The sequence below is a fragment of the Oryctolagus cuniculus genome, chromosome 13 (assembly GCF_964237555.1).
Source record: "Oryctolagus cuniculus chromosome 13, mOryCun1.1, whole genome shotgun sequence".
NCBI classification, from domain to species: Eukaryota; Metazoa; Chordata; class Mammalia; order Lagomorpha; family Leporidae; genus Oryctolagus; species Oryctolagus cuniculus.
The window spans coordinates 105,639,016-105,657,783 of NC_091444.1; the positions used below are offsets into that span (position 1 = coordinate 105,639,016).

Genomic DNA, 18,768 nt, shown 5'->3' on the forward strand with positions numbered 1-18,768 from the left:
AGCGGAAGCATGGGTCATGCTCACGGGAGCAAGGTGGCAGGCTCCATCTCGGCCGGCAGGTTGGTCTGCGACGGGCACTAACGGAGCGGAACTCTATCTCACGGCTCTCAATAAAACTGCTGGAAGTCAGGGCACCTCCACGAGCCACAGCGCGGGCTCCGTCAGCCGAGTACACAGAGCCTGGGAGCTAAGGCACAAGGGGTGCACGAGGCAGCAGAGACACCGGTCACACACACAGACATGCACAGACACACACAGACACATACAGATATGCAGACGGACACACACACAGACACATATACATATATACATGGACACCCACAGACATGCACAGACATACACACACACATAGACACATACAGATATGCAGATACACACGGATACACACAGACATGCACAGACACACACACATGGACACATACACATGGACATACAGACATATAGATACACAGACACATACAGATATGCAGATACACACAGACACACACACATATGCACAGACATGCAGACATGCACACACACACAGACATGCAGAGACACACACACATGGATATACAAACATGCAGACACATACAGATATGCAGACGGACACACAGAGACACATATGCATACATACATGGATACACAGAGACATGAGACATACATGTATATACACAGACATGCAGACACACATACACACAGAAATACCGGGACACAGAGACACAGATGCAGACAAGCACACAGATGCACACACATCCATGGACACGCACACGTGCATACATAGACACACAGATATAGACATACACATCCATGGGCATGTACATGTATGTACACACACATCTGAGGACACTTACACACATATACACAAACATGGACATAGACACACACACATCCACAGATACACATGTAGACACAGACACATGCATGGACACAGAGACAAATGTAGACACAGACACACAGACACAGACCCACACATTCATGGACACAAACACACATATACACATCCAGACACATGGACACACACACACATGGGTACACACAGAAACACAGATGCACAAGGACACACATGGATACCCATGGACACAGAGAGTCTACACACAGGCGCCAGTGCTGTGGCTCACTTGGCTAATCCTCCACCTGCGGCGCCGGCACACTGGGTTCTAGTCCTGGTTGGGGCGCCGGATTCTGTCCCGGTTGCCCCTCTTCCAGGCCAGCTCTCTGCTGTGGCCAGGGAGTGCAGTGGAGGATGGCCCAAGTGCTTGGGCCCTGCACCCCATGGGAGACCAGGAGAAGCACCTGGCTCCTGGCTTCAGATCAGTGCAGCGCCGGCCGTGACGGCCATTTGGGGGGTGAACCAACGGAAGGAAGGCCTTTCGCTCTCTCTAACTCTGCCTGTCAAAAAACAAAGAGTCCACACACAGACACACACACACGTCCCTTTTCATGAAATGTGGAATGAATGTCTCCCAGGGTGCCCAGGCACCGGCAGGCGGGACTGGACACTGAGCAAGCCTACGCGGGCTCACGTTCAAGGTGATGATCGTGCGCAGCTGGCAGTCGCTATGCTAAATCTCCAGATGGCCCTCGGCAGAACAAAGCCTCCCTGCCCCGCACCCGTCGGGCACTGCGTACGTATCTGCTCACGTACATCTGCGTGTCTGACTGGGGCCCAGAACTGGCTTCTGGTTTTAAAAGGCAACAGCAGTTTCACACATGGGTCGCCTGCAGGGATGAGAGGTGGGGAGATGGAGTCCAGAATTTTTACTTTACGAGGGGGAGAAATGGAGGTGACGGTCGCCCGCCAGAGAGCACAGCCCCAGGACAATGAGGCGGGAGGCAGAGCCCACGCTCCTGAGCCACCAGGCCAGCGTGAGCGTCCCACAGCAACTTCATGGAAATCTGGAATTATACGCGTTGGTTTCTTTGGGAGCAGAACAAAATTTTGTGACCCATTTGCATTCTTTTCATCATGTACATTTTCCATGTATTGTGAAAATGCTTCTGTACCTTAAATTACATCCTTAAAGATTTATTTATTTATTTGAAAAGCAGAGTGGCAGAGAGAAAGAGGGAGACAGATCTGCCATCCATTGGTTCATTCCCCAAACAGCCACGTCAGCCAGGGCTGAGCCAGTAGCCAGGAACTCCACGTGGGTCTCCCATGGGGGTGGCAGAGACCCAAGCACTTGGGTCACCTTCTGCTCTTTCCTAGACACATTATCATGGAGCTGGATTGGAAGTGGAGCAGCTGGGACTCGAACCGGTGCTATAGTACGGGATGCCAACATTGCGGACAGCGGCATAACCCACTGTGCCACAACGCTGGCCCTCACCCAACATACACTCATACTTTCTCTTCCATTTTTCCACAGACTTTTTGAAGCACCTCCACACGCTTCTCAGGGCTCCACACAGCACACAGGGGTGGGGGCTTGCTTTCTGCCAAGGGTCGTTTTGGTATTTATCACAGCCATACCATACACACTCATCCACTTGAAACCCAGCCTGCTACGGATTTACTGAATTCCAGGTGTCACCTGCAGTTGCCGTGGCAGTATCAGGCCGAATGATTTCACCGGCCTTAGACAGCCGGCGGGCGGGACGCTCCTGCCAGGGAGAAACGAGGTCCAGAAGTTCAGTCTAGCAACACAGGAGCCGTTAAACCCTCAGGACGAGCTGACTTTAGCACCCTGAAGCTACGGCCAAAGTATCTGCTTGAATCTGGTTGTGAAACTTTTGCTTCATGATTTTCCCACTTGGATCATGTGTTTTGCACAGTTTTTTTTTTTTTTTTTTTTGATTCTATTTATTTGAGAGGTAGATTTACAGAGAAAGGTTTTCCCTCTACTGGTTCTCTCCTTAAATGGCTGCAATAGCCAGAACAGGACAGATCCAAAGTCCGGAGCCAGGAGCTTTCTCCAGGTCTCCCACACAGGTGCAGGGGCCCAAGGACTTGGGCCATCTTCCACTGCTTTCCCAGGCCACAGCAGAGAGCTGGATCAGAAGTGGAGCAGCTGGGACTCAAACTGGCACCCATGTGGGATGCTGGCACTGCAGGTGGAGGCTTAGCCTACTATGCCACAGCACCAACCCCAGCATTATGTTGATACACAGTACATGGCTGGATACAGCTGAGGATTCCCAAGGAATAGTGGCTTCCATGAGAACAACATTTCTATTTCTGCACCCTACAGAAGTCCAGCAGCCCAGCACAGCGCTCCAGGGTGGAGCTCCCTCTCTGCTGCCAGGGGCCCTCCTGCCCTCTCCTGCAGCTCCACTCACTCCCAGCTGCATCAGGTTCAAGGGGCATCTTGGTGCTGAATCCCCGCTCCTGCAGCCCCGCAGGTCCCTGGCTGCATCAGGCTGGGGGTGCATCCTGGGGCTGCATCCATCCCCTCCACCTTCAGGCAGGAAGACGATGGGGAGGAAGGCCACAGCCCACTTGTAAGAAGAGCTAATGGAAGTCCCAAGGTTCCAATCAACCCTTGTGTTCACATCACCTTAGCCAGAACCTGGCCAGGGAGCCCCACCTGATTGCAAGGGACTCAGACCCTGCAGTTCTGTTTTCTAATCGCAGTGGCCATGAGCCCTCCAGAATGGGACTTCTATAACCAAGTAAGGAGGAGAGAATGGGGACAAATTGCACCCAGAATCCTTTTCCCCACTGCAGCCTGCTCCCCCACCCCTCCAACTGCCTTCTTAATGAATTTAAAGACTGCTTTAATAATATGCAAATGATCTAAATATTAAAATGGAGCAGCATGATTTATACAGATAAGGGACTACGAACCAGCATAATGATAACCATTTTTTAAACACATTTAGTATGGAAGGAATATTTTATTAGGATGCAACCATTATAAGCTCATATCTCTGCTTTATTGATATTACTCACTGCAAAATAATCCCCGAGTATCAGAAGATCCCTCTCAGGGCAAGAAAGCAGTCACCAGGCCATGGCATCTGTCAAGAGCTTGGAAGAGGTCCACCAGCCCTTGCACCCACCCCGCACTCTCTCCAGCCAGGACCAAGCCATCACCAAGGCAACCGAGCCCTGCCCGCTCCCTGGCTGGCTGACTCTGGCTGTGGGTGTCGTGAGCAGACAGGAACCAAGGAGCCGGGGACCGCTGCGGGCAGGCACAGGCGTGGTTTCTGCCCGCATCGCAGGAAGCCGTGCCTTTGGGTCCCTAGTCCCAAACCACTTAGATGAAGACAGGGCAGCCTCCCTTCCTTAGGAAGGGGAAGCCGGAAAACAGAGCCAGGAGCTCCTCAACACTCAGGTTTCAGATACAGGCAGGATGCTCTTCACGTTGGAGCCAGTCACCTGGGTTTGGATCGAGTTACAACAGCTGTCCTTCCTAACCATCCCAACACTGCAGCCCAAGTCCACGCACCACACCTGTGCCCGGGGCTCTCGCCTCCCGTATCCTATCTGTTGATACTGAGGACATCTTGGTCAGTCTGCAGTTTTCACAATCCATTACCCCTGTGATGGGGACCCTGGGGATTCCGGAAGCTTCTTGTGTCCTCACGTCGGCTTTACAGAGTGTGCAGAGCCTCCTGGATTTCTGCGATCGTGTTTGGAAGAAGCAGCGCTTCAGAGATGCACACCTCGGCTCAAGCATCCCGGTCAAGCATGGCGGAGCGCACGGGAAGGCTTCCGTCATTCTTGGCTATGTTTCCCTAAGAACCACAGCCGCTGAGAAATGACTTGACAAATTCTTCTGGATGGATGCTTCCAGTGTGCACATCAGCCTGGCTTATCAGCCTGTCACAGCTGCCGGCGAGAGGCCCCGTGCGCCAGCCTTCTGAGCGAGCCGGGGGGGAATGAAGACAGCGCAAATCCCCCAGGTGAGACCAATTAACGCGACTTCCAATCATTTAAAGCCCGTGTTATACAACAGCCTCACGGGGGGCTCTGAGAACTCCCACTTGGTCTTGTCTGCAAGGGCACAAAGTCCTCATGCTGCCCAGCGCTGACGGGTACCAGGGAGGGCGCCAGGCACCTGTGCAGTCCGCAGCCCAGTCTGCGGCAGCAGGGACGGCCGTGTACACCGTAGCCCGGGAAAACACACCCATCCTTTGGCTTCCTCCCTCCCTGTCACTTTGTTTCTCGTCCAGAATCTCCACGTGTCCTGCTCTGCTCCCTACAGAGCAGCCCCCAACGGCCAATTCCCACCACCTTCCTCCCATCCAGGCGCCTCCAGTCAGCAGCAAACGGGACAGAAACCGTCACCTCCAGCCACGTGTCCACTGCCCTGCAAACCAGGAGGCGAGCCTGGGGCACTGTCTAGAGGCTCCCTACGAACTACAACTCCTCACTCCCAGGTTGCTTAGTGCGTCCCAATGAGTCAGACAGAGGAGGACGGTGTTTTAAACACAGGCTCACCCAAGGGTGAGGGCAAGAAACAGCTCTTCCTGAGGCCCAAGCAAGGCTTGCAAGAATGGAAATTTGCAAGCTAGCACTGGCTCTTGTGTTTTCAAATCGTCATCCAGTATTGTGCACACGGAGCCTTTGGAGCTCCGGGAACGCCGGTGCCGGTTACCAAGCAATAATTCGCTTAGCGTTCTGCTTCGGGGATATGGTTTAGCTTTAAATATGGAACGCCACAAGGAATAACACAGGGAGCCCCCACGAGTCCGCCCCAACTTTTATTAATTTCTGTGTAAATCAGCCGCCAGGACGGACAGAACCTTTCTCCCAAAGGAAGGGGCTGTGGGGCAAACAGAGGCTGAACGTGGAGGCCTGGCTTCAACTCTGCTTATGCAGCACGAAGAATTTCAAACCACGAAAACCATCGATTCCAATAAAGACCACTTGATTGCAAGTTCTTAGTTCCAATTTTTGAAGCTGACCTTGGGACCACAGCATTGCCAGTGCGCTCGGGGCGGGCAGGTGGCACAGTGGTTAAAGCGCCCCTTTTGGATGCCCACCACCCATATTGGGGTGCCCGTTGCTCTGGACCCAGCTTCTTCCTAACGAGAACCCGTGGGCAGCAGGTGGTGACTCAAGGACGTGGGTCCCTGCCACTGGGCTCCTGGCGTTGGCCTGGCCCAGCCCTGGCTGTTGTGGGCATCGGGGGAGCAAACCGGCAGATGGAAGACCTGTCTCTCTCTGTCTCTGCCTTTCAAACAAAATGAAAACAAATACAATTTTTTACATGCACTCAGACTCCCTGTCAAATAAAATACATGAGGGCCAGTTTATATTTTCTTTGCATGGTGAAGATAAATGATGTCATCTTTCATGATCAGTTTAAATTATTGATTTTTACCATCTTCACAGAGGGGTAAGAGGCTTGGGTTTTAAATAATGTGATCTTGAGAAGTGACTTTACTCATCTTTCATAAAGGGAGAGATCTGGGCCACAAAACCTCCAACAACCTGTCTCGCTGGAAGAGCTTACGGCACGATTCAAAAACGCTTTGGCCTCAACTTTAACTCCTTCATATTTCTCTTGCGCTGCCATCACCGACACTGATGGTTCAGGTTTATAAAGCTTTGCTTGTCTCAAGACACCTGGGATCTGTCATCTCATCGGCTCAGCGGAGACAGATGGGGCTGGGGGCTCAGGGGCTCCACGAGCACCAGTGTGAGTCTCCCCTGACAAGCACCGAGCTGGGGACCCCCCCCCCAGAGCCTCGGACCTGGACTGCACTGGCTTCTTCACACCCAGCCCAGGCAGCTTATCTGAGCTGCACTCTAAGTGATTGGTTCCCCTTTGGTCATCCGCTCAGCGACTTGAAACGGCAGAACTAAAGCCCGTTCCTGCAAGAACAGACACTTGACAGGCTACCAATAATGATCTACGTCACAGTCAAATCTTGGCAAGGAAGCCCAAGTGCATAGCAGTGTAGGAAGATCTTGAGATGCGAGGGCTCGGTGTTGACAGGGAGGACAGTGAGCGGCCCACCACATGGGAGAAGGGCAGACTTCCTCCACGCACGCTTCTGAGGGTTTCTCTCCAGAACGTATTCAGTAATCGGAGTGTGTGTTTGGTCCAGCAGTTACGTCCATGGTTCAGACACGTGCACCCCTCTTCAGAATTCCGGGATTCGAGTCCTGGCTCTGCTTCCGATCCAGCTGCCTGCTAACGCACACCCTGGAGGCAGCAGGAGAGGGCTCAGGTACTGGAGTCCCTGCTACCCACATCAGAGACCTAGACCGAGTTCCTGACTCTGCATGCCCAGCCCAGGACACGCGGGCATTTGGGGAATGAACCAGCAAAGAGGACCCCTCTCCTTTGCTCTAAAATAAGTAGATAAATTATTCTAAAAATTTTCAAACGTTGGAGCTGGCATAGCTGCCACTTGTGATGGTCACATCCCATATGGACACCTGTTCATATCCTCGATTCCCCACTGCCAGTCCAGCTCCCTGGATAAAGGCCTGGGGAAGCAGTGGAAGAAGGTCCAAGTGTTGGGGCCCTGCTTCCCAGATGAGGCTCCTGGCTTCAGCCTGGCTCAGCCCTGGCCATCGCGGCCACTTGGGAAGTGAACCAGCAGATGAAAGCTCGCTCGCTCACTCGCTCACTCTCTCTCGCTCTCTCTCTCAAATAAATAAGTAAATCTTAAAAAAAAAATAGGGCTGGCATGTGGCATAGGAGGTAAAGCCACCACCTGCAGTGCCAGCGTTGCATAGGGGCACCAATTCATGTCCCAGCTGCTCCACTTCTGATCCAGCTCCCTGCTAATGCACCTTGGAAAGCAGTGGAAGACGGCCCAAGTGGGAGACCTGGAAGAAGCTCCGGGCCCTTGACTTCGGCCTGGCCCCAGCCCCAGCCATTATGGCCATCTGGGGAGTGACCCACAGGATGGAAGACCTCCCTCTGAACCCCCCCCCACCCGATGTGTAACTCTTTCAACATAATAAATAAACCTTTTTAGGCCGGTGCCGCGGCTCACTAGGCTAATCCTCCGCCTTGCGGCGCCGGCACACTGGGTTCTAGTCCCGGTCGGGGTGCCGGATTCTGTCCCGGTTGCCCCTCTTCCAGGCCAGCTCTCTGCTGTGGCCCAGGATTGCAGTGGAGGATGGCCCAAGTGCTTGGGCTCTGCACCCCGTGGGAGACCAGGAGAAGCACCTGGCTCCTGCCTTCAGATCAGCACGGTGCGCCGGCCGCGGCAGCCATTGGAGGGTGAACCAATGGCAAAAGGAAGACCTTTCTCTCTGTCTCTCTCTCTCACTGTCCACTCTGCCTGTCAAAAATAAATAAATAAATAAATCTTTTTTAAAAAAACTTAAATATTGTAGTGAGTACATTTTCTGGCTACCTCAGTGCCTGCTGTCCTGTTGGGGTTACAGACACGAACAGTCATGGAAACAGCTGACATTTATTAAGAAGCTGAGATGTGCGTGGTCCTACTAAGTGCTTCACATCCAGTAAGACAGACCTGGGACTGCCCAATCAGAAAGTAGGAGGAGCACCAGGGTCCCCATGTGGACCCGCCTGGCTCGAGTCTGTGCTGTTAGGAAGAGAGAGCTGGGGCCCTGCACACAAGGAGACAGACCCAGCGTGGTGCGCAGCAGCATGGCCCCAGCCCTCCTCCCACGGCCTTTGAATTGCCCGTTTGTCAACTCTTCCCCAAAGACACCACCACCAGCTCACACACTAAGGCTAGGAGGTTTTCCTTTTGCTTTGTTTCTGGAGTGCCCTCTAAAAAGCACCTGCTAATGACCTGCTAAGTGCTTCGCGCTTTCCCCAGGAAGCGCCAGGTCATGGAAATCTGGGACAGCTTGATGGCTTCCTGGAAGTCCTGCATCAGCCTGCAGACAGCTGATGTCTCAGCCGTGAGTCAGGGCAGGGCACAAGCATCCATGCTGCTACTGCTCGGTGGGAAACAATGAAACCACACCGAAATAAGACTCCTACTGTCAGGACACAAGGTGCCATGCTCAAGCAGGATTCGGCCTCCAAACTCAGGTCCTTGAGTCCCGGAGTCCTGTGCAAATGGCCCTGAGAGGGAGGGAACAGGATTCAAGTATGCTCTCCAGAGGTGGGGGCTCTAGGGTGTGATTACATTGGATGGGTCGCTGGGGTGAGGCCCCATGATGGAACCCTGGGGGCTTTAAAAGAGACACAGAGGTGCCCGGTGCTGTGGTGCAGCCAGTAAAGCCCTGGCCTGAGGCACTGGGATCCCATATGGGTGCTGGTTCAAGTCCTGGCTGCTCCTCTTCCGATCCAGCTCTCTGCTGTGGCCTGGGAAAGCAGTAGAAGATGGCCCAAGTCCTTGGGCCCCTGCACCTGCAAGGGAAGAAGCTCCTGGCTCCTGGATTCAGATCAGCGCAGCACTGGCCATCTGGGGAGTGAACCAGCGGATGGAAGACCTCTCACTCCGTCTCTACTCTCTGTAACTCTGTCTTTTTTTTTTTTTTTTTTTTTTTTTGTAACTCTGTCTTTCAAATAAATAAAATAAATCTTAAAAAAATAAAAGAGACGTGGAGATGGACGTGTGTGCTCCGGGCCTCTTGCTGTGCGAGTCTGCCAGGGAGAAAGCCTGCCCCAGAGGAATCAGTGACCTCTACCCAGTCCTAGACAGAGCCCCCAGCACAGCGAGCTCAGGAAGACCCTCCATCCTTTGCCCACAGCCTCTCACAGGCATCCCGTGTAGCAATGACAAGCTGACCGAGACCCAGTGAGAACAGGCACTCGCTAGGAAGAGTGTGTGTCGGCACAGCTTTCCTGAAAACTGGATGCAGTATCGGAAGATGCGCACGCCCTTCGACGCAGTTATTCCGCGTCTTCACTAGAATCTATCCCAAGGAGAGTTTCCAGTGCTTAAATCTCTTTATGAGAATTGTGTATTTGAAAGGCAGAGTGACACAGAGAGGTCTTCCATCTGCTCGTTCACTCCCCAAGTGGCCTCAACAGCCAGAGCTGGGCCCGGATGAAGCCAGGAGCCAGGAGCTGCATCTGGGTCTCCCTTGTGGGTGCAGGGGCCCGAGCCTTTGGGCCATCACATGCTGCCCTCCCAGCACATTCGCAGGGAGCTGGAGGGGAAACAGAGCAGCAAGGCTTGAACCTGTCCTCTGAGACGGAGGCCAGCATCACAGCGGGTGATGGTTAACTCACCACACAACGCCAGCCCCAGTGTTACGCATTTGGACCCAGATACGTGTATCCGTGTGTTCACTGGCCCTTCATAAGAATAATACCATGATATCAAAAATAATTTATAAATATGGAAATCATTAAATGTATCCGGTACATCAACTGCATCGTTAAGGATTCACAGCCACATTGTGAGATCGTTCCCTACACATCTGGAATGATCCGTGAAATCTTAAAGGAGAGAAACAGGATCAAATCAATCCATAAGGAGCCTTCAAAACGTTTCGGGGAAATATGTATTATTAATTATTTTATTTGAGAAGTAAAGCGTGGGGGTAGGGGGAGAGAGCGAGGCAGTGTTCCCGTCTGCTCATTAACTCAGCAAATGTCCCCACACCCCTGGCTGGGGCTGACTCCAGGAGGTCAGAACTCAGCTCGGGTCTCCCGCGTGGGTTGCAGGAAGCCACTCACTCAAGCCATCACCGCGGCCTCCCGGGCCTGCACTGACCGAAGCTGGAACTGTCTTGTACCTAAGCACACTGCTACTGAACCTCACTTTCCATGAGCTGTTTGAAACACCATACTATACACCGAGGTCTTATGTCAAGACAGATCGCTGTGAGGAAAATGGGAGAAAAGTCAGAGCAAGTTATACACACAGGAATATACAAGGCACACAATAGTCAAACGACACAAAAAGTTATGGAAGCAAAAAATAAAAAAAGAAATGAAGTTAAAAGCCAAGGGAGGGGCAGGTGCCGTGGCTCACTTGGTTAATCCTCCGCCTGCGGCACCAGCATCCCATGTGGGCGCCGGTTCTAGTCCCAGTCGGGCACCGGATTCTGTCCCGGCTGCTCCTCTTCCAGTCCAGCTCTCTGCTGTAGCTCAGGAGTGCAGTGGAGGATGGCCCAAGTGCTTAGGCCCTGCACCTGCATGGGAGACCAGGAGAAGCACCTGGCTCCTGGCTTCAGACCGGCATAGCTCTGGCCTTAGCGGCCATTTACGGGATGAACCAACGGAAGGAAGACCTTTCTCTCTGTCTCTCTCTCTCACTGTCTAACTCTATCTGTCAAATAAAAAAAAAAAAGCCAAGAGAATGTGATATTGAATTAGGTGATGACTTCTTAGATGTCACACCAAGATACCAGCAGCCAAAAAATAAATAAATAAATAAAATGAAGAACATCAAAACCCTGTGCTCCTAAGGACGCCATAAAGAAAGGGACTGGAAAACACAGAACGGAAGACATTTTTGCAAGGCAAATACAAGAGATGTGCATATCAAATATGTAAGGAACTACTGCAACTCAAAAGTTAAAAAGACATCCAACTTTTTATAAGCAGACAAAGGAATGGATATTTGTCCAAAGAAGACACAAACAGCCAACACATACATGAAAGACGCTCAACGCGACAGGCTCACTGGGGACCGCAAACCAGAACTACAGTATGACACCACCTCATACCCACCGGGATGCCACGGCCCGAGCGGCAGGTAGCAGGTGCTGGGGGGAAGTGGAGAAGCAGCCAGTGGCAATGTGGAGTAGCGTGTGGCAGCTCCTCAAACAGTAAGCATAAAGGCCCACCAAGCCCACCCTCAGGTACAGACCCGAGAACAGGTGCACACACGTTCATTCTGGGAACGACTCAACGATCCATCCACTGACGAATGGATATGAGAAATACAGCCACTGTGTCCGCCTCAACTGATGAGCAGACACCATGAAACACATCCGCGTGTCTGCCCCATGGACATAAATGGACGTGAAGGACCGACACAGGCGACCACGTGGCTGACCCTTGGGAACATCATGCCGAGTGAGAGAAGACATCACAAGGCACGATTCCATCTCTATGACAAATCCAGAGCAGGAAAACCCACACAGACAGAGACAAAACAGTGGCTGGCTGGTCCTGGGGTCTGAGGACCACGGGGCAGAGTGGGGGTGACAGCCAGGTGGTGGGGGGCTGCTCTTTGGCGGGGAGGAAGATGCTCCAGGACGCATTGCCATGATGGCCACACAACTCTGGGGACAGACAGATGCTCCCCGAATCATGGAGTTTTGATTTAGCTGGTTTTTTTTTTTTTTCTTTCAACTTTACAATGGTGGAAGAGCAATACACACTCTAGAGAAAACACACTTCAGGTTTCGAATCTTGATCTTTTCCTGGACTGGTGATACGACGCCAGGCAGGGGTGGGAAGCAGCCCAAACTCTGCAGGGCACTGCGCTGCCGCGCTAAGATGCTCCCGGGGTCAGCAGGATGAAATGCATTTTCTTATTTACCAGAATTACTTATTTATTTGTGAGGCAGGGTGAGAGAAAGAGAAAGGGAGAGGCAGAGGAGAGAGAGGAGAGTCCCACGTGCTGCTTCATCCCCAAAATGGCCACCACAGGTAAAGCCAGGAGCCGGGAACTCCAGCCAGGACTCCCAGGAGAGTGGCAGGAACCCATGCACTTGAGCCACCATCTGCTGCCTCCCAGGGAGCTGGACTGAAAGCAGAATAGCCGGGACCTGAACCAGCGCTGAGTACAGGGTGCAGGTGACACACGCAGTGGCCCAATCTGCTGTGCGACAAGACGCTCGCGATGCATTTTCCTTTTTTTTAGTTTCATAGCAATCGGTGGACTTTACTATTCAAGAACTAAATCCATCGTACACATTAAAAATACAGGAAACTTCATGCATGCATTTCGTAATGTTCATACTGTGATTTGTAGAGTTTCTCTCAATGTTGTATGTATATACCATCTTGTTCACTTGATTAACATATATAAATGTGCATCATTTCAGAATAAAGATAATGTTTTTAAAAAGCAAGCACAATAACTTATCATCTCCTCCCACTTCATGAAAATTGAAACTTTCTGTGTATAAAGTTAATGTAAGGGAAAAATATTTTCAGGCTCACACTAACCTTAGTAGCTAGGATTAAACATGAGAAATGAAAGATTAAATAATCCTCCTCCAGTGACACTTCTAATAGTGACTGATTCTACCTTTTCAAGTTTAGAAAAAGCTATAAGAAAAGGAGATGCAAATTTATGTAAATATTTAAAAATATTCATGATGTGAGAAAATAAAAGCAAATCAATTATTTCAGAATTAACTAAAATATGATGTAATTTTGAAATAGAAGTAACATTGTTAGAGAAATCACCTGATAGCAAAACAATTTTAATTAATAAAACTAGCCCACCAGTGCCAACTTGTTTTTCCTATGAGAGAAAAACAGAGATCATCTGTTTTGATACAAGTTGTAAAAAAGAAACACTAGCCAATGGATAAAAAGCCCTTCTACATCACTCAAAAACAGCGTGCAATCCTTTTCATTCAACAGATGTATTTCAAAACTTTGTTCCTTTTAAGATTTAAGAGAAAAATTTTCCCCTTAATTTCAAGTTCATTCATACCAAACGAACTTCTGCCATGTACTGAGGGTCACATAAATGAGAAAGAGTTTTCAAAAAATTCCCTAATTTGACAAGTCCCATGTGCTCCATGGAGCCCTGCTGTGCATGGTCGGAGTGAAGATCACACAACTTCCTCACTGTGTGCAGACACAGCCCCAGCCCCACCAGTCAGATGCCACCTCCAACAGTAACTCCCTATGCTAAGGGACAACAAAGCTGTAAAGATTTACAAGTGAGTGTTCCCAGTACAACATGACAATCATGCTACCAGCACATTAAGTCCATCTAATCCAAATTGCCACGGAGGTCCTTTAAAGCAATCACACTACTCTGTGAAAATATTCAAGAATTACTCCTTCTCCCCAAGAAAAGGTTAAAGCATTAGTCATCTCTACTTTTTAAGCTACTGGAAACGGATTAATGAACATTTAAAAAATAAGAAGAAGAAGGAAAACTCCCTCCAATAAAGACCTGCTGGAGGCAGGAATTCAAAGCCGCACACACTGTTCAAGCTCCATCAACCAGGGAACACAATGGTGCTGATCTGAAGTTAAGGTAATTCTGCTGCATGCAATACTGAAGACACAGACAATGGGCTGGAATTTATCCCTGGATTTCATATTCAAGATCTCCTTACATTAATACCATTGTGATAGCTTTTACTAGTATCTAATTGTTTTAATGAAATAGTCCTTGTTTTCATAATCCAAACAATCTAAAGACATTATTGTAAAAATCACTGACAAATTCTGTATTCATTTAGTTTGAAATGATACATTCCAAATGGGCAGATTTTATTCTTATTTTCTCAGTTTCCTAATACCACCTTTAGAGAAGCTTCGTGCTTCATTTATAATATTGAGCTCTCACACATTTCAAAGTGATCCATGATGAGTACTGTGGGGAGCAACCCGGACTGGACTGAGTTACTGGAATTAAGACTTATTCTATGCATCTGCTCTCCCACAATATGGTGCTGGGAGAGGAGAAAACAGCTTCTACGCAGCTGCCTCTTGCCAACTTGAGTGATGACCTCCAGGAGCTGATCCTGCTCCTGATTGGAGGAGAGCAGCGTACTCGGCATGTGGGTAGCAGAGTTGGGATTGGTGGAAGAGGACTATAAAGGAGGAGAGAGACAACATGCACCAGGAACATCTATCTGAAGGAACACCTGTGCAGCCCCCGAGAGAGCCGGCCGGCGGTGTGCCGCTCCCCCGCGGAAGTGGGGAATGTGGCAGGGGGAACCGCCCTTCCACGGAGGTGGAAGGGATGGTAGCCAACCCGGGAAGAACCAGCAGCAAACCCGGGGAGGGCCGAGCAGACAAAAGAACAGCGCAGGGTCCTGTGTCGTTCCTCCACGAAGACGGGGAGCGACAAGTACATGTTCATCAAGTGTTGTTTAGTGTGGCTAAAAGACTTCTCAGTTACCCGAGTGCAGTTTACAGACTTGTGACGCTATTAAATTTAGCAACTCATGAAAATGAAATTTTTTGATGCTTCTCGAAGTTCAACTGAGCTAGCAAAAATAATTTGAATGATACAAGAATCCACATCTTTTATGTATAGATTGCTTAGGTCCAAATAGAAGCAACAGATAGAAGTAACAGATCCTTAGACTCTGCCAAAATGACTCCAATGTAAACACACACACACACACACACACACACACACGAGAGAGAGAGAGAATTATTGTATAGACTTCAATACTATTAGTCAGTAAGACTTGAAATGGATACAGCTTCAAGAAGACATTGGAGATCAGAATTTTTCCACCCAAAGACCTAAACTTCAAGGAAAGCATACTTGACGACATTTCCTCCATATTACTTATGTAATGGCATAGTATATTTCTGCATGGCATAGTATATTTCTGAAAAAGCAATAGACATATTAAGAAAACAGACACTATTTCTAAATTTTGTTAGCAACAAGAAGGCACCACGGATTTGAGGTTGTCCTGTCGTCACTGAGAGCTGATTTTGAGTTGTTTATTTCAGCCTTTTCTTATTAGACTTTTTTCTGAGTAATGTCACTTAAGACCATTATTGTGGCTTACGGACCACAAGCAAGACACATTCATAGTAGTATTTCATCATAGATAGATCATCCACAGGATACGTTGACAAGACAGATTCTTACAACACCTCTACTTGGGATCCATATTGCAGAATGACGTTCTTTATATCCTCGTAGCTCAAGTCTATGGAAAGTTCATTTGCCAGATTTTCAAAGTGGTACAAAAGGGGCCCTAGATTTATCCAAATTCCACCTGGCTTGAGTATTTTCCATATTGTATCAAATACATTGTGAGCTGCATCTATGAAGAATCAGGTAGCAATACAGTCCCAGGTACTGCATTCTGAACAAATCTCCTACAGTCACAGAAAAGTTAGAACCCGGAGGAAGACTGGGCGGGAGGGGGAGTCAACATCAGGGAAGAAGATGGGTTGAATCTGATCAGCCGATCTCCGGTTATCGCTAAACTGATGGATCCAGGGATAACGTTTGTACTGATTAATTGCAGAGCATCTGTTGAGTACAAAGTTGGAAGAAAAGAGCTTAAACGCTCCATTCATTTCCCCGACAAGCATAACCTAGCACAGCTGTTTCTGCCCAGTCCAGCACCAGGTACCAGAATAGTTGCGTTGGGAGGGTCCCATCTCTCTTTGGAAACATTTTTTAAAATTTCTTTAATGATGGGCTGGTAGCAGGCACCCTTTTCTGCTTTCCCACCCGAAACATTTCCAACTTGGGGTGTTTTCAGCTCACAGTAAGCTTCTCAGGATGTAAACCTGCTCTAAGCTATATAAGAAAACCAAGGAACTGTGTCCTTTAGATGAGTGAATGGTATGGAATGGCAATTTTATCTCAGTAGAGCAGAGTTTGTGAAGTCCACGGGGGCAATAACAACTATTTTCAGTACTTCATCTGTGAACTCTGTAGAGAGCTCCTACTATGGTGTGTGCTAAGTACAATGACAAATACACAAATAACCATCTGGTGTTCAATGCACGTGAATTAACTCTAGCCCACACTAGAAGTGGCGACATGCCTTGTATATGCACCCTAATTAAACAAACTATGAACTCTGCTCACCACATGACAAAGAACACGGAAGGGCCACGGCTACTGCTTTCTCCCCGGCTTTTAGTCACCAGTCACCTGTCGCTTCGTCACCATGCCTACCAAATCACATCTTTGTAGGTATTTCAAATGGTCGTACAGAAAAACTCCGTGTCCAGCTCATATTTCAAACTGAAGTTTTCAGCAATATTTTAGTCCTCCATTGCACGTCCTGGACAGTGCACGACACAGCATCCTCTCAGGATGCCTCTGAGTCTGTTTGCTGCTTACCTCCCCACCCAGCCACGGCCAAGGTCTTGCCATTCTCTTCTGTGGCATCTGGTCTTCAAGTTCCACCCACTCACTGGGCCCTGCCTTCACCATCACACACTTAGAGTAGCACAACCATTCCCTAAGTCCCGCCTCCAAATCAGCCATCCCCTCCAATTCTTATCCCTGATTTGCTGAAGGATTAGCTTAAAAAAAAGTTCATGTATTTTACTTATTTGAAAGGCAGAAAGAGACAAAGAGAGCTCTCCTATCTACTGGTTCACTTCTCAAACACCTGTAATAGCCAGGGATGGGCTCTGCCAAAGCTGGACACTGGGCCAGCTGAAGCCAGGAGCCTGGAACTCCGGCCAGGTCTCCCATGTAGGTGGCAAGGATCCAGCACACCAGTAGGAACCTGCATCAGAAGCAGAGGAGCCAGAACTCAACTGAGGCATCTGATGTGGGATGTGGGCTGAACCAGTGCACAAAATACCTACCCTGCAAATGTCTGTACTTTTTAAAGATTTGTCTGAAAGAGTTACACACACACACACACACACACAGAGAGAGAGAGAGAGAGAGTGCGCGCTTTCCATGTGCTGGTTCACTCTCAAAATGGCCACACTGACCAGAACTGGGTTTATCCAAAGCCAGGAGCCAGCAGCTTCTTCTGGGTCTCCTACAAGGGCGCAGGGGTCCACACACTTGGACCATCTTCCACTGCTTTCCTAGGCATATCAGCAGGGAGCTGGATTGGAAGTGGAGCAGCCAGGACTGAAACCAGTGCCCATATGGGACAGTGGCACTGCAGGCTGCAGCCTAACCTGCTATGCCACAGTGCTGGCCACTCAAGTGCCTTTTTAAAAAAGTTTAAAATATACCTAACCAACAGAAAATCATGTTAGAAAGAACAAACACATCTCAGCACAACGTTAACTTGTGCTGTGTGTTTTCCCTTATTGGGACTGGGGCATTTCAGACAACGCTGAGTGTCCACTGGCTCCCTCCCCTCCCATCCCAGACAACATTATGAAATGGATGGTTGGGCGTGTGATTCCAGTTCATATACTAGACAGACACACACTGTATATACATCAATCACACACAGCACGGCTGTGTTCTGTGTTTGAGAACTTGATCATTAAAGCACAATATGAATATTTGCAAAGTGAACATGACCTTGTCACTGACTCCCAGATCAAGACACACAATACTGCAGCACCTCAGAAACACCCCCATCAGGCTATGCACATGTCCACCACTGTAGATCAGTCGCGTCTGTGCTTGACTGCTGTATGAAATCCATCATCCATCTGCATGAACTGTGTATCCACTTTCTCTCTTTTGCACCTGACTTTCTTCACTCCACATTATGTCTAGAAGTTCCAGTTGCTTCTCCACATCCCCAGCGCTTGGCATCACATTTTCTTAAGCTGTTCTGTTGAGTATATTTCACTGCAGTTTTAATGTCATTTCCCTAATAATACTGGACACAATTTTGTATACTTAACGAATATCTTGGTTCTCTTTTAGGAAATGCCTATTCAAGTCTTTTGCCCAACTATTATTGGGTTTTCTTTTTTTTTCTTATTGATTTGTAGAACTTCTTTATATATTTTAGATTTTATACACTCAAGTGATAGCTGTATCACAAACATCTCACACAAAACTTTTGGTTCTCTTAATGGTGAGACTGAAAGGAAGTTCTTAATTTTAATGGTCTAGTCAATCCATCTTTTCTGGTAGTATTTTCCTGGGGGTGTGGGGGTGTGTTCTGTTTAAGGGCATTTTTCTATCTCATCAAGATGTTTTTTCCAGGGTCATCTTTAAGAAATTTATTTTTTATATATATTTTTTTTGACAGGCAGAGTGGACAGTGAGAGACAGAGAGAGACGGAGAGAAAGGTCTTCCTTTTGCCGTTGGTTCACCCTCCAATGGCCGCCGCGGCCGGCACGCTGCGGCCGGCGCGCTGCGGCCGGTGCATCGCGCTG

General features: G+C 49.1%; 1 protein-coding gene and 1 pseudogene across 1 annotated transcript in view; both read right to left on the reverse strand.

Moving 5' to 3' along the window:
• Positions 1 to 16,623, reverse strand: part of LOC103350882 (carnosine N-methyltransferase pseudogene) — a 35,135-nt pseudogene extending 18,512 nt beyond the window's left edge.
• KIAA1217 (KIAA1217 ortholog) overlaps positions 1 to 18,768 on the reverse strand; it is a 659,855-nt gene that overhangs the window by 567,583 nt on the left and 73,504 nt on the right. The window lies entirely within an intron of this gene.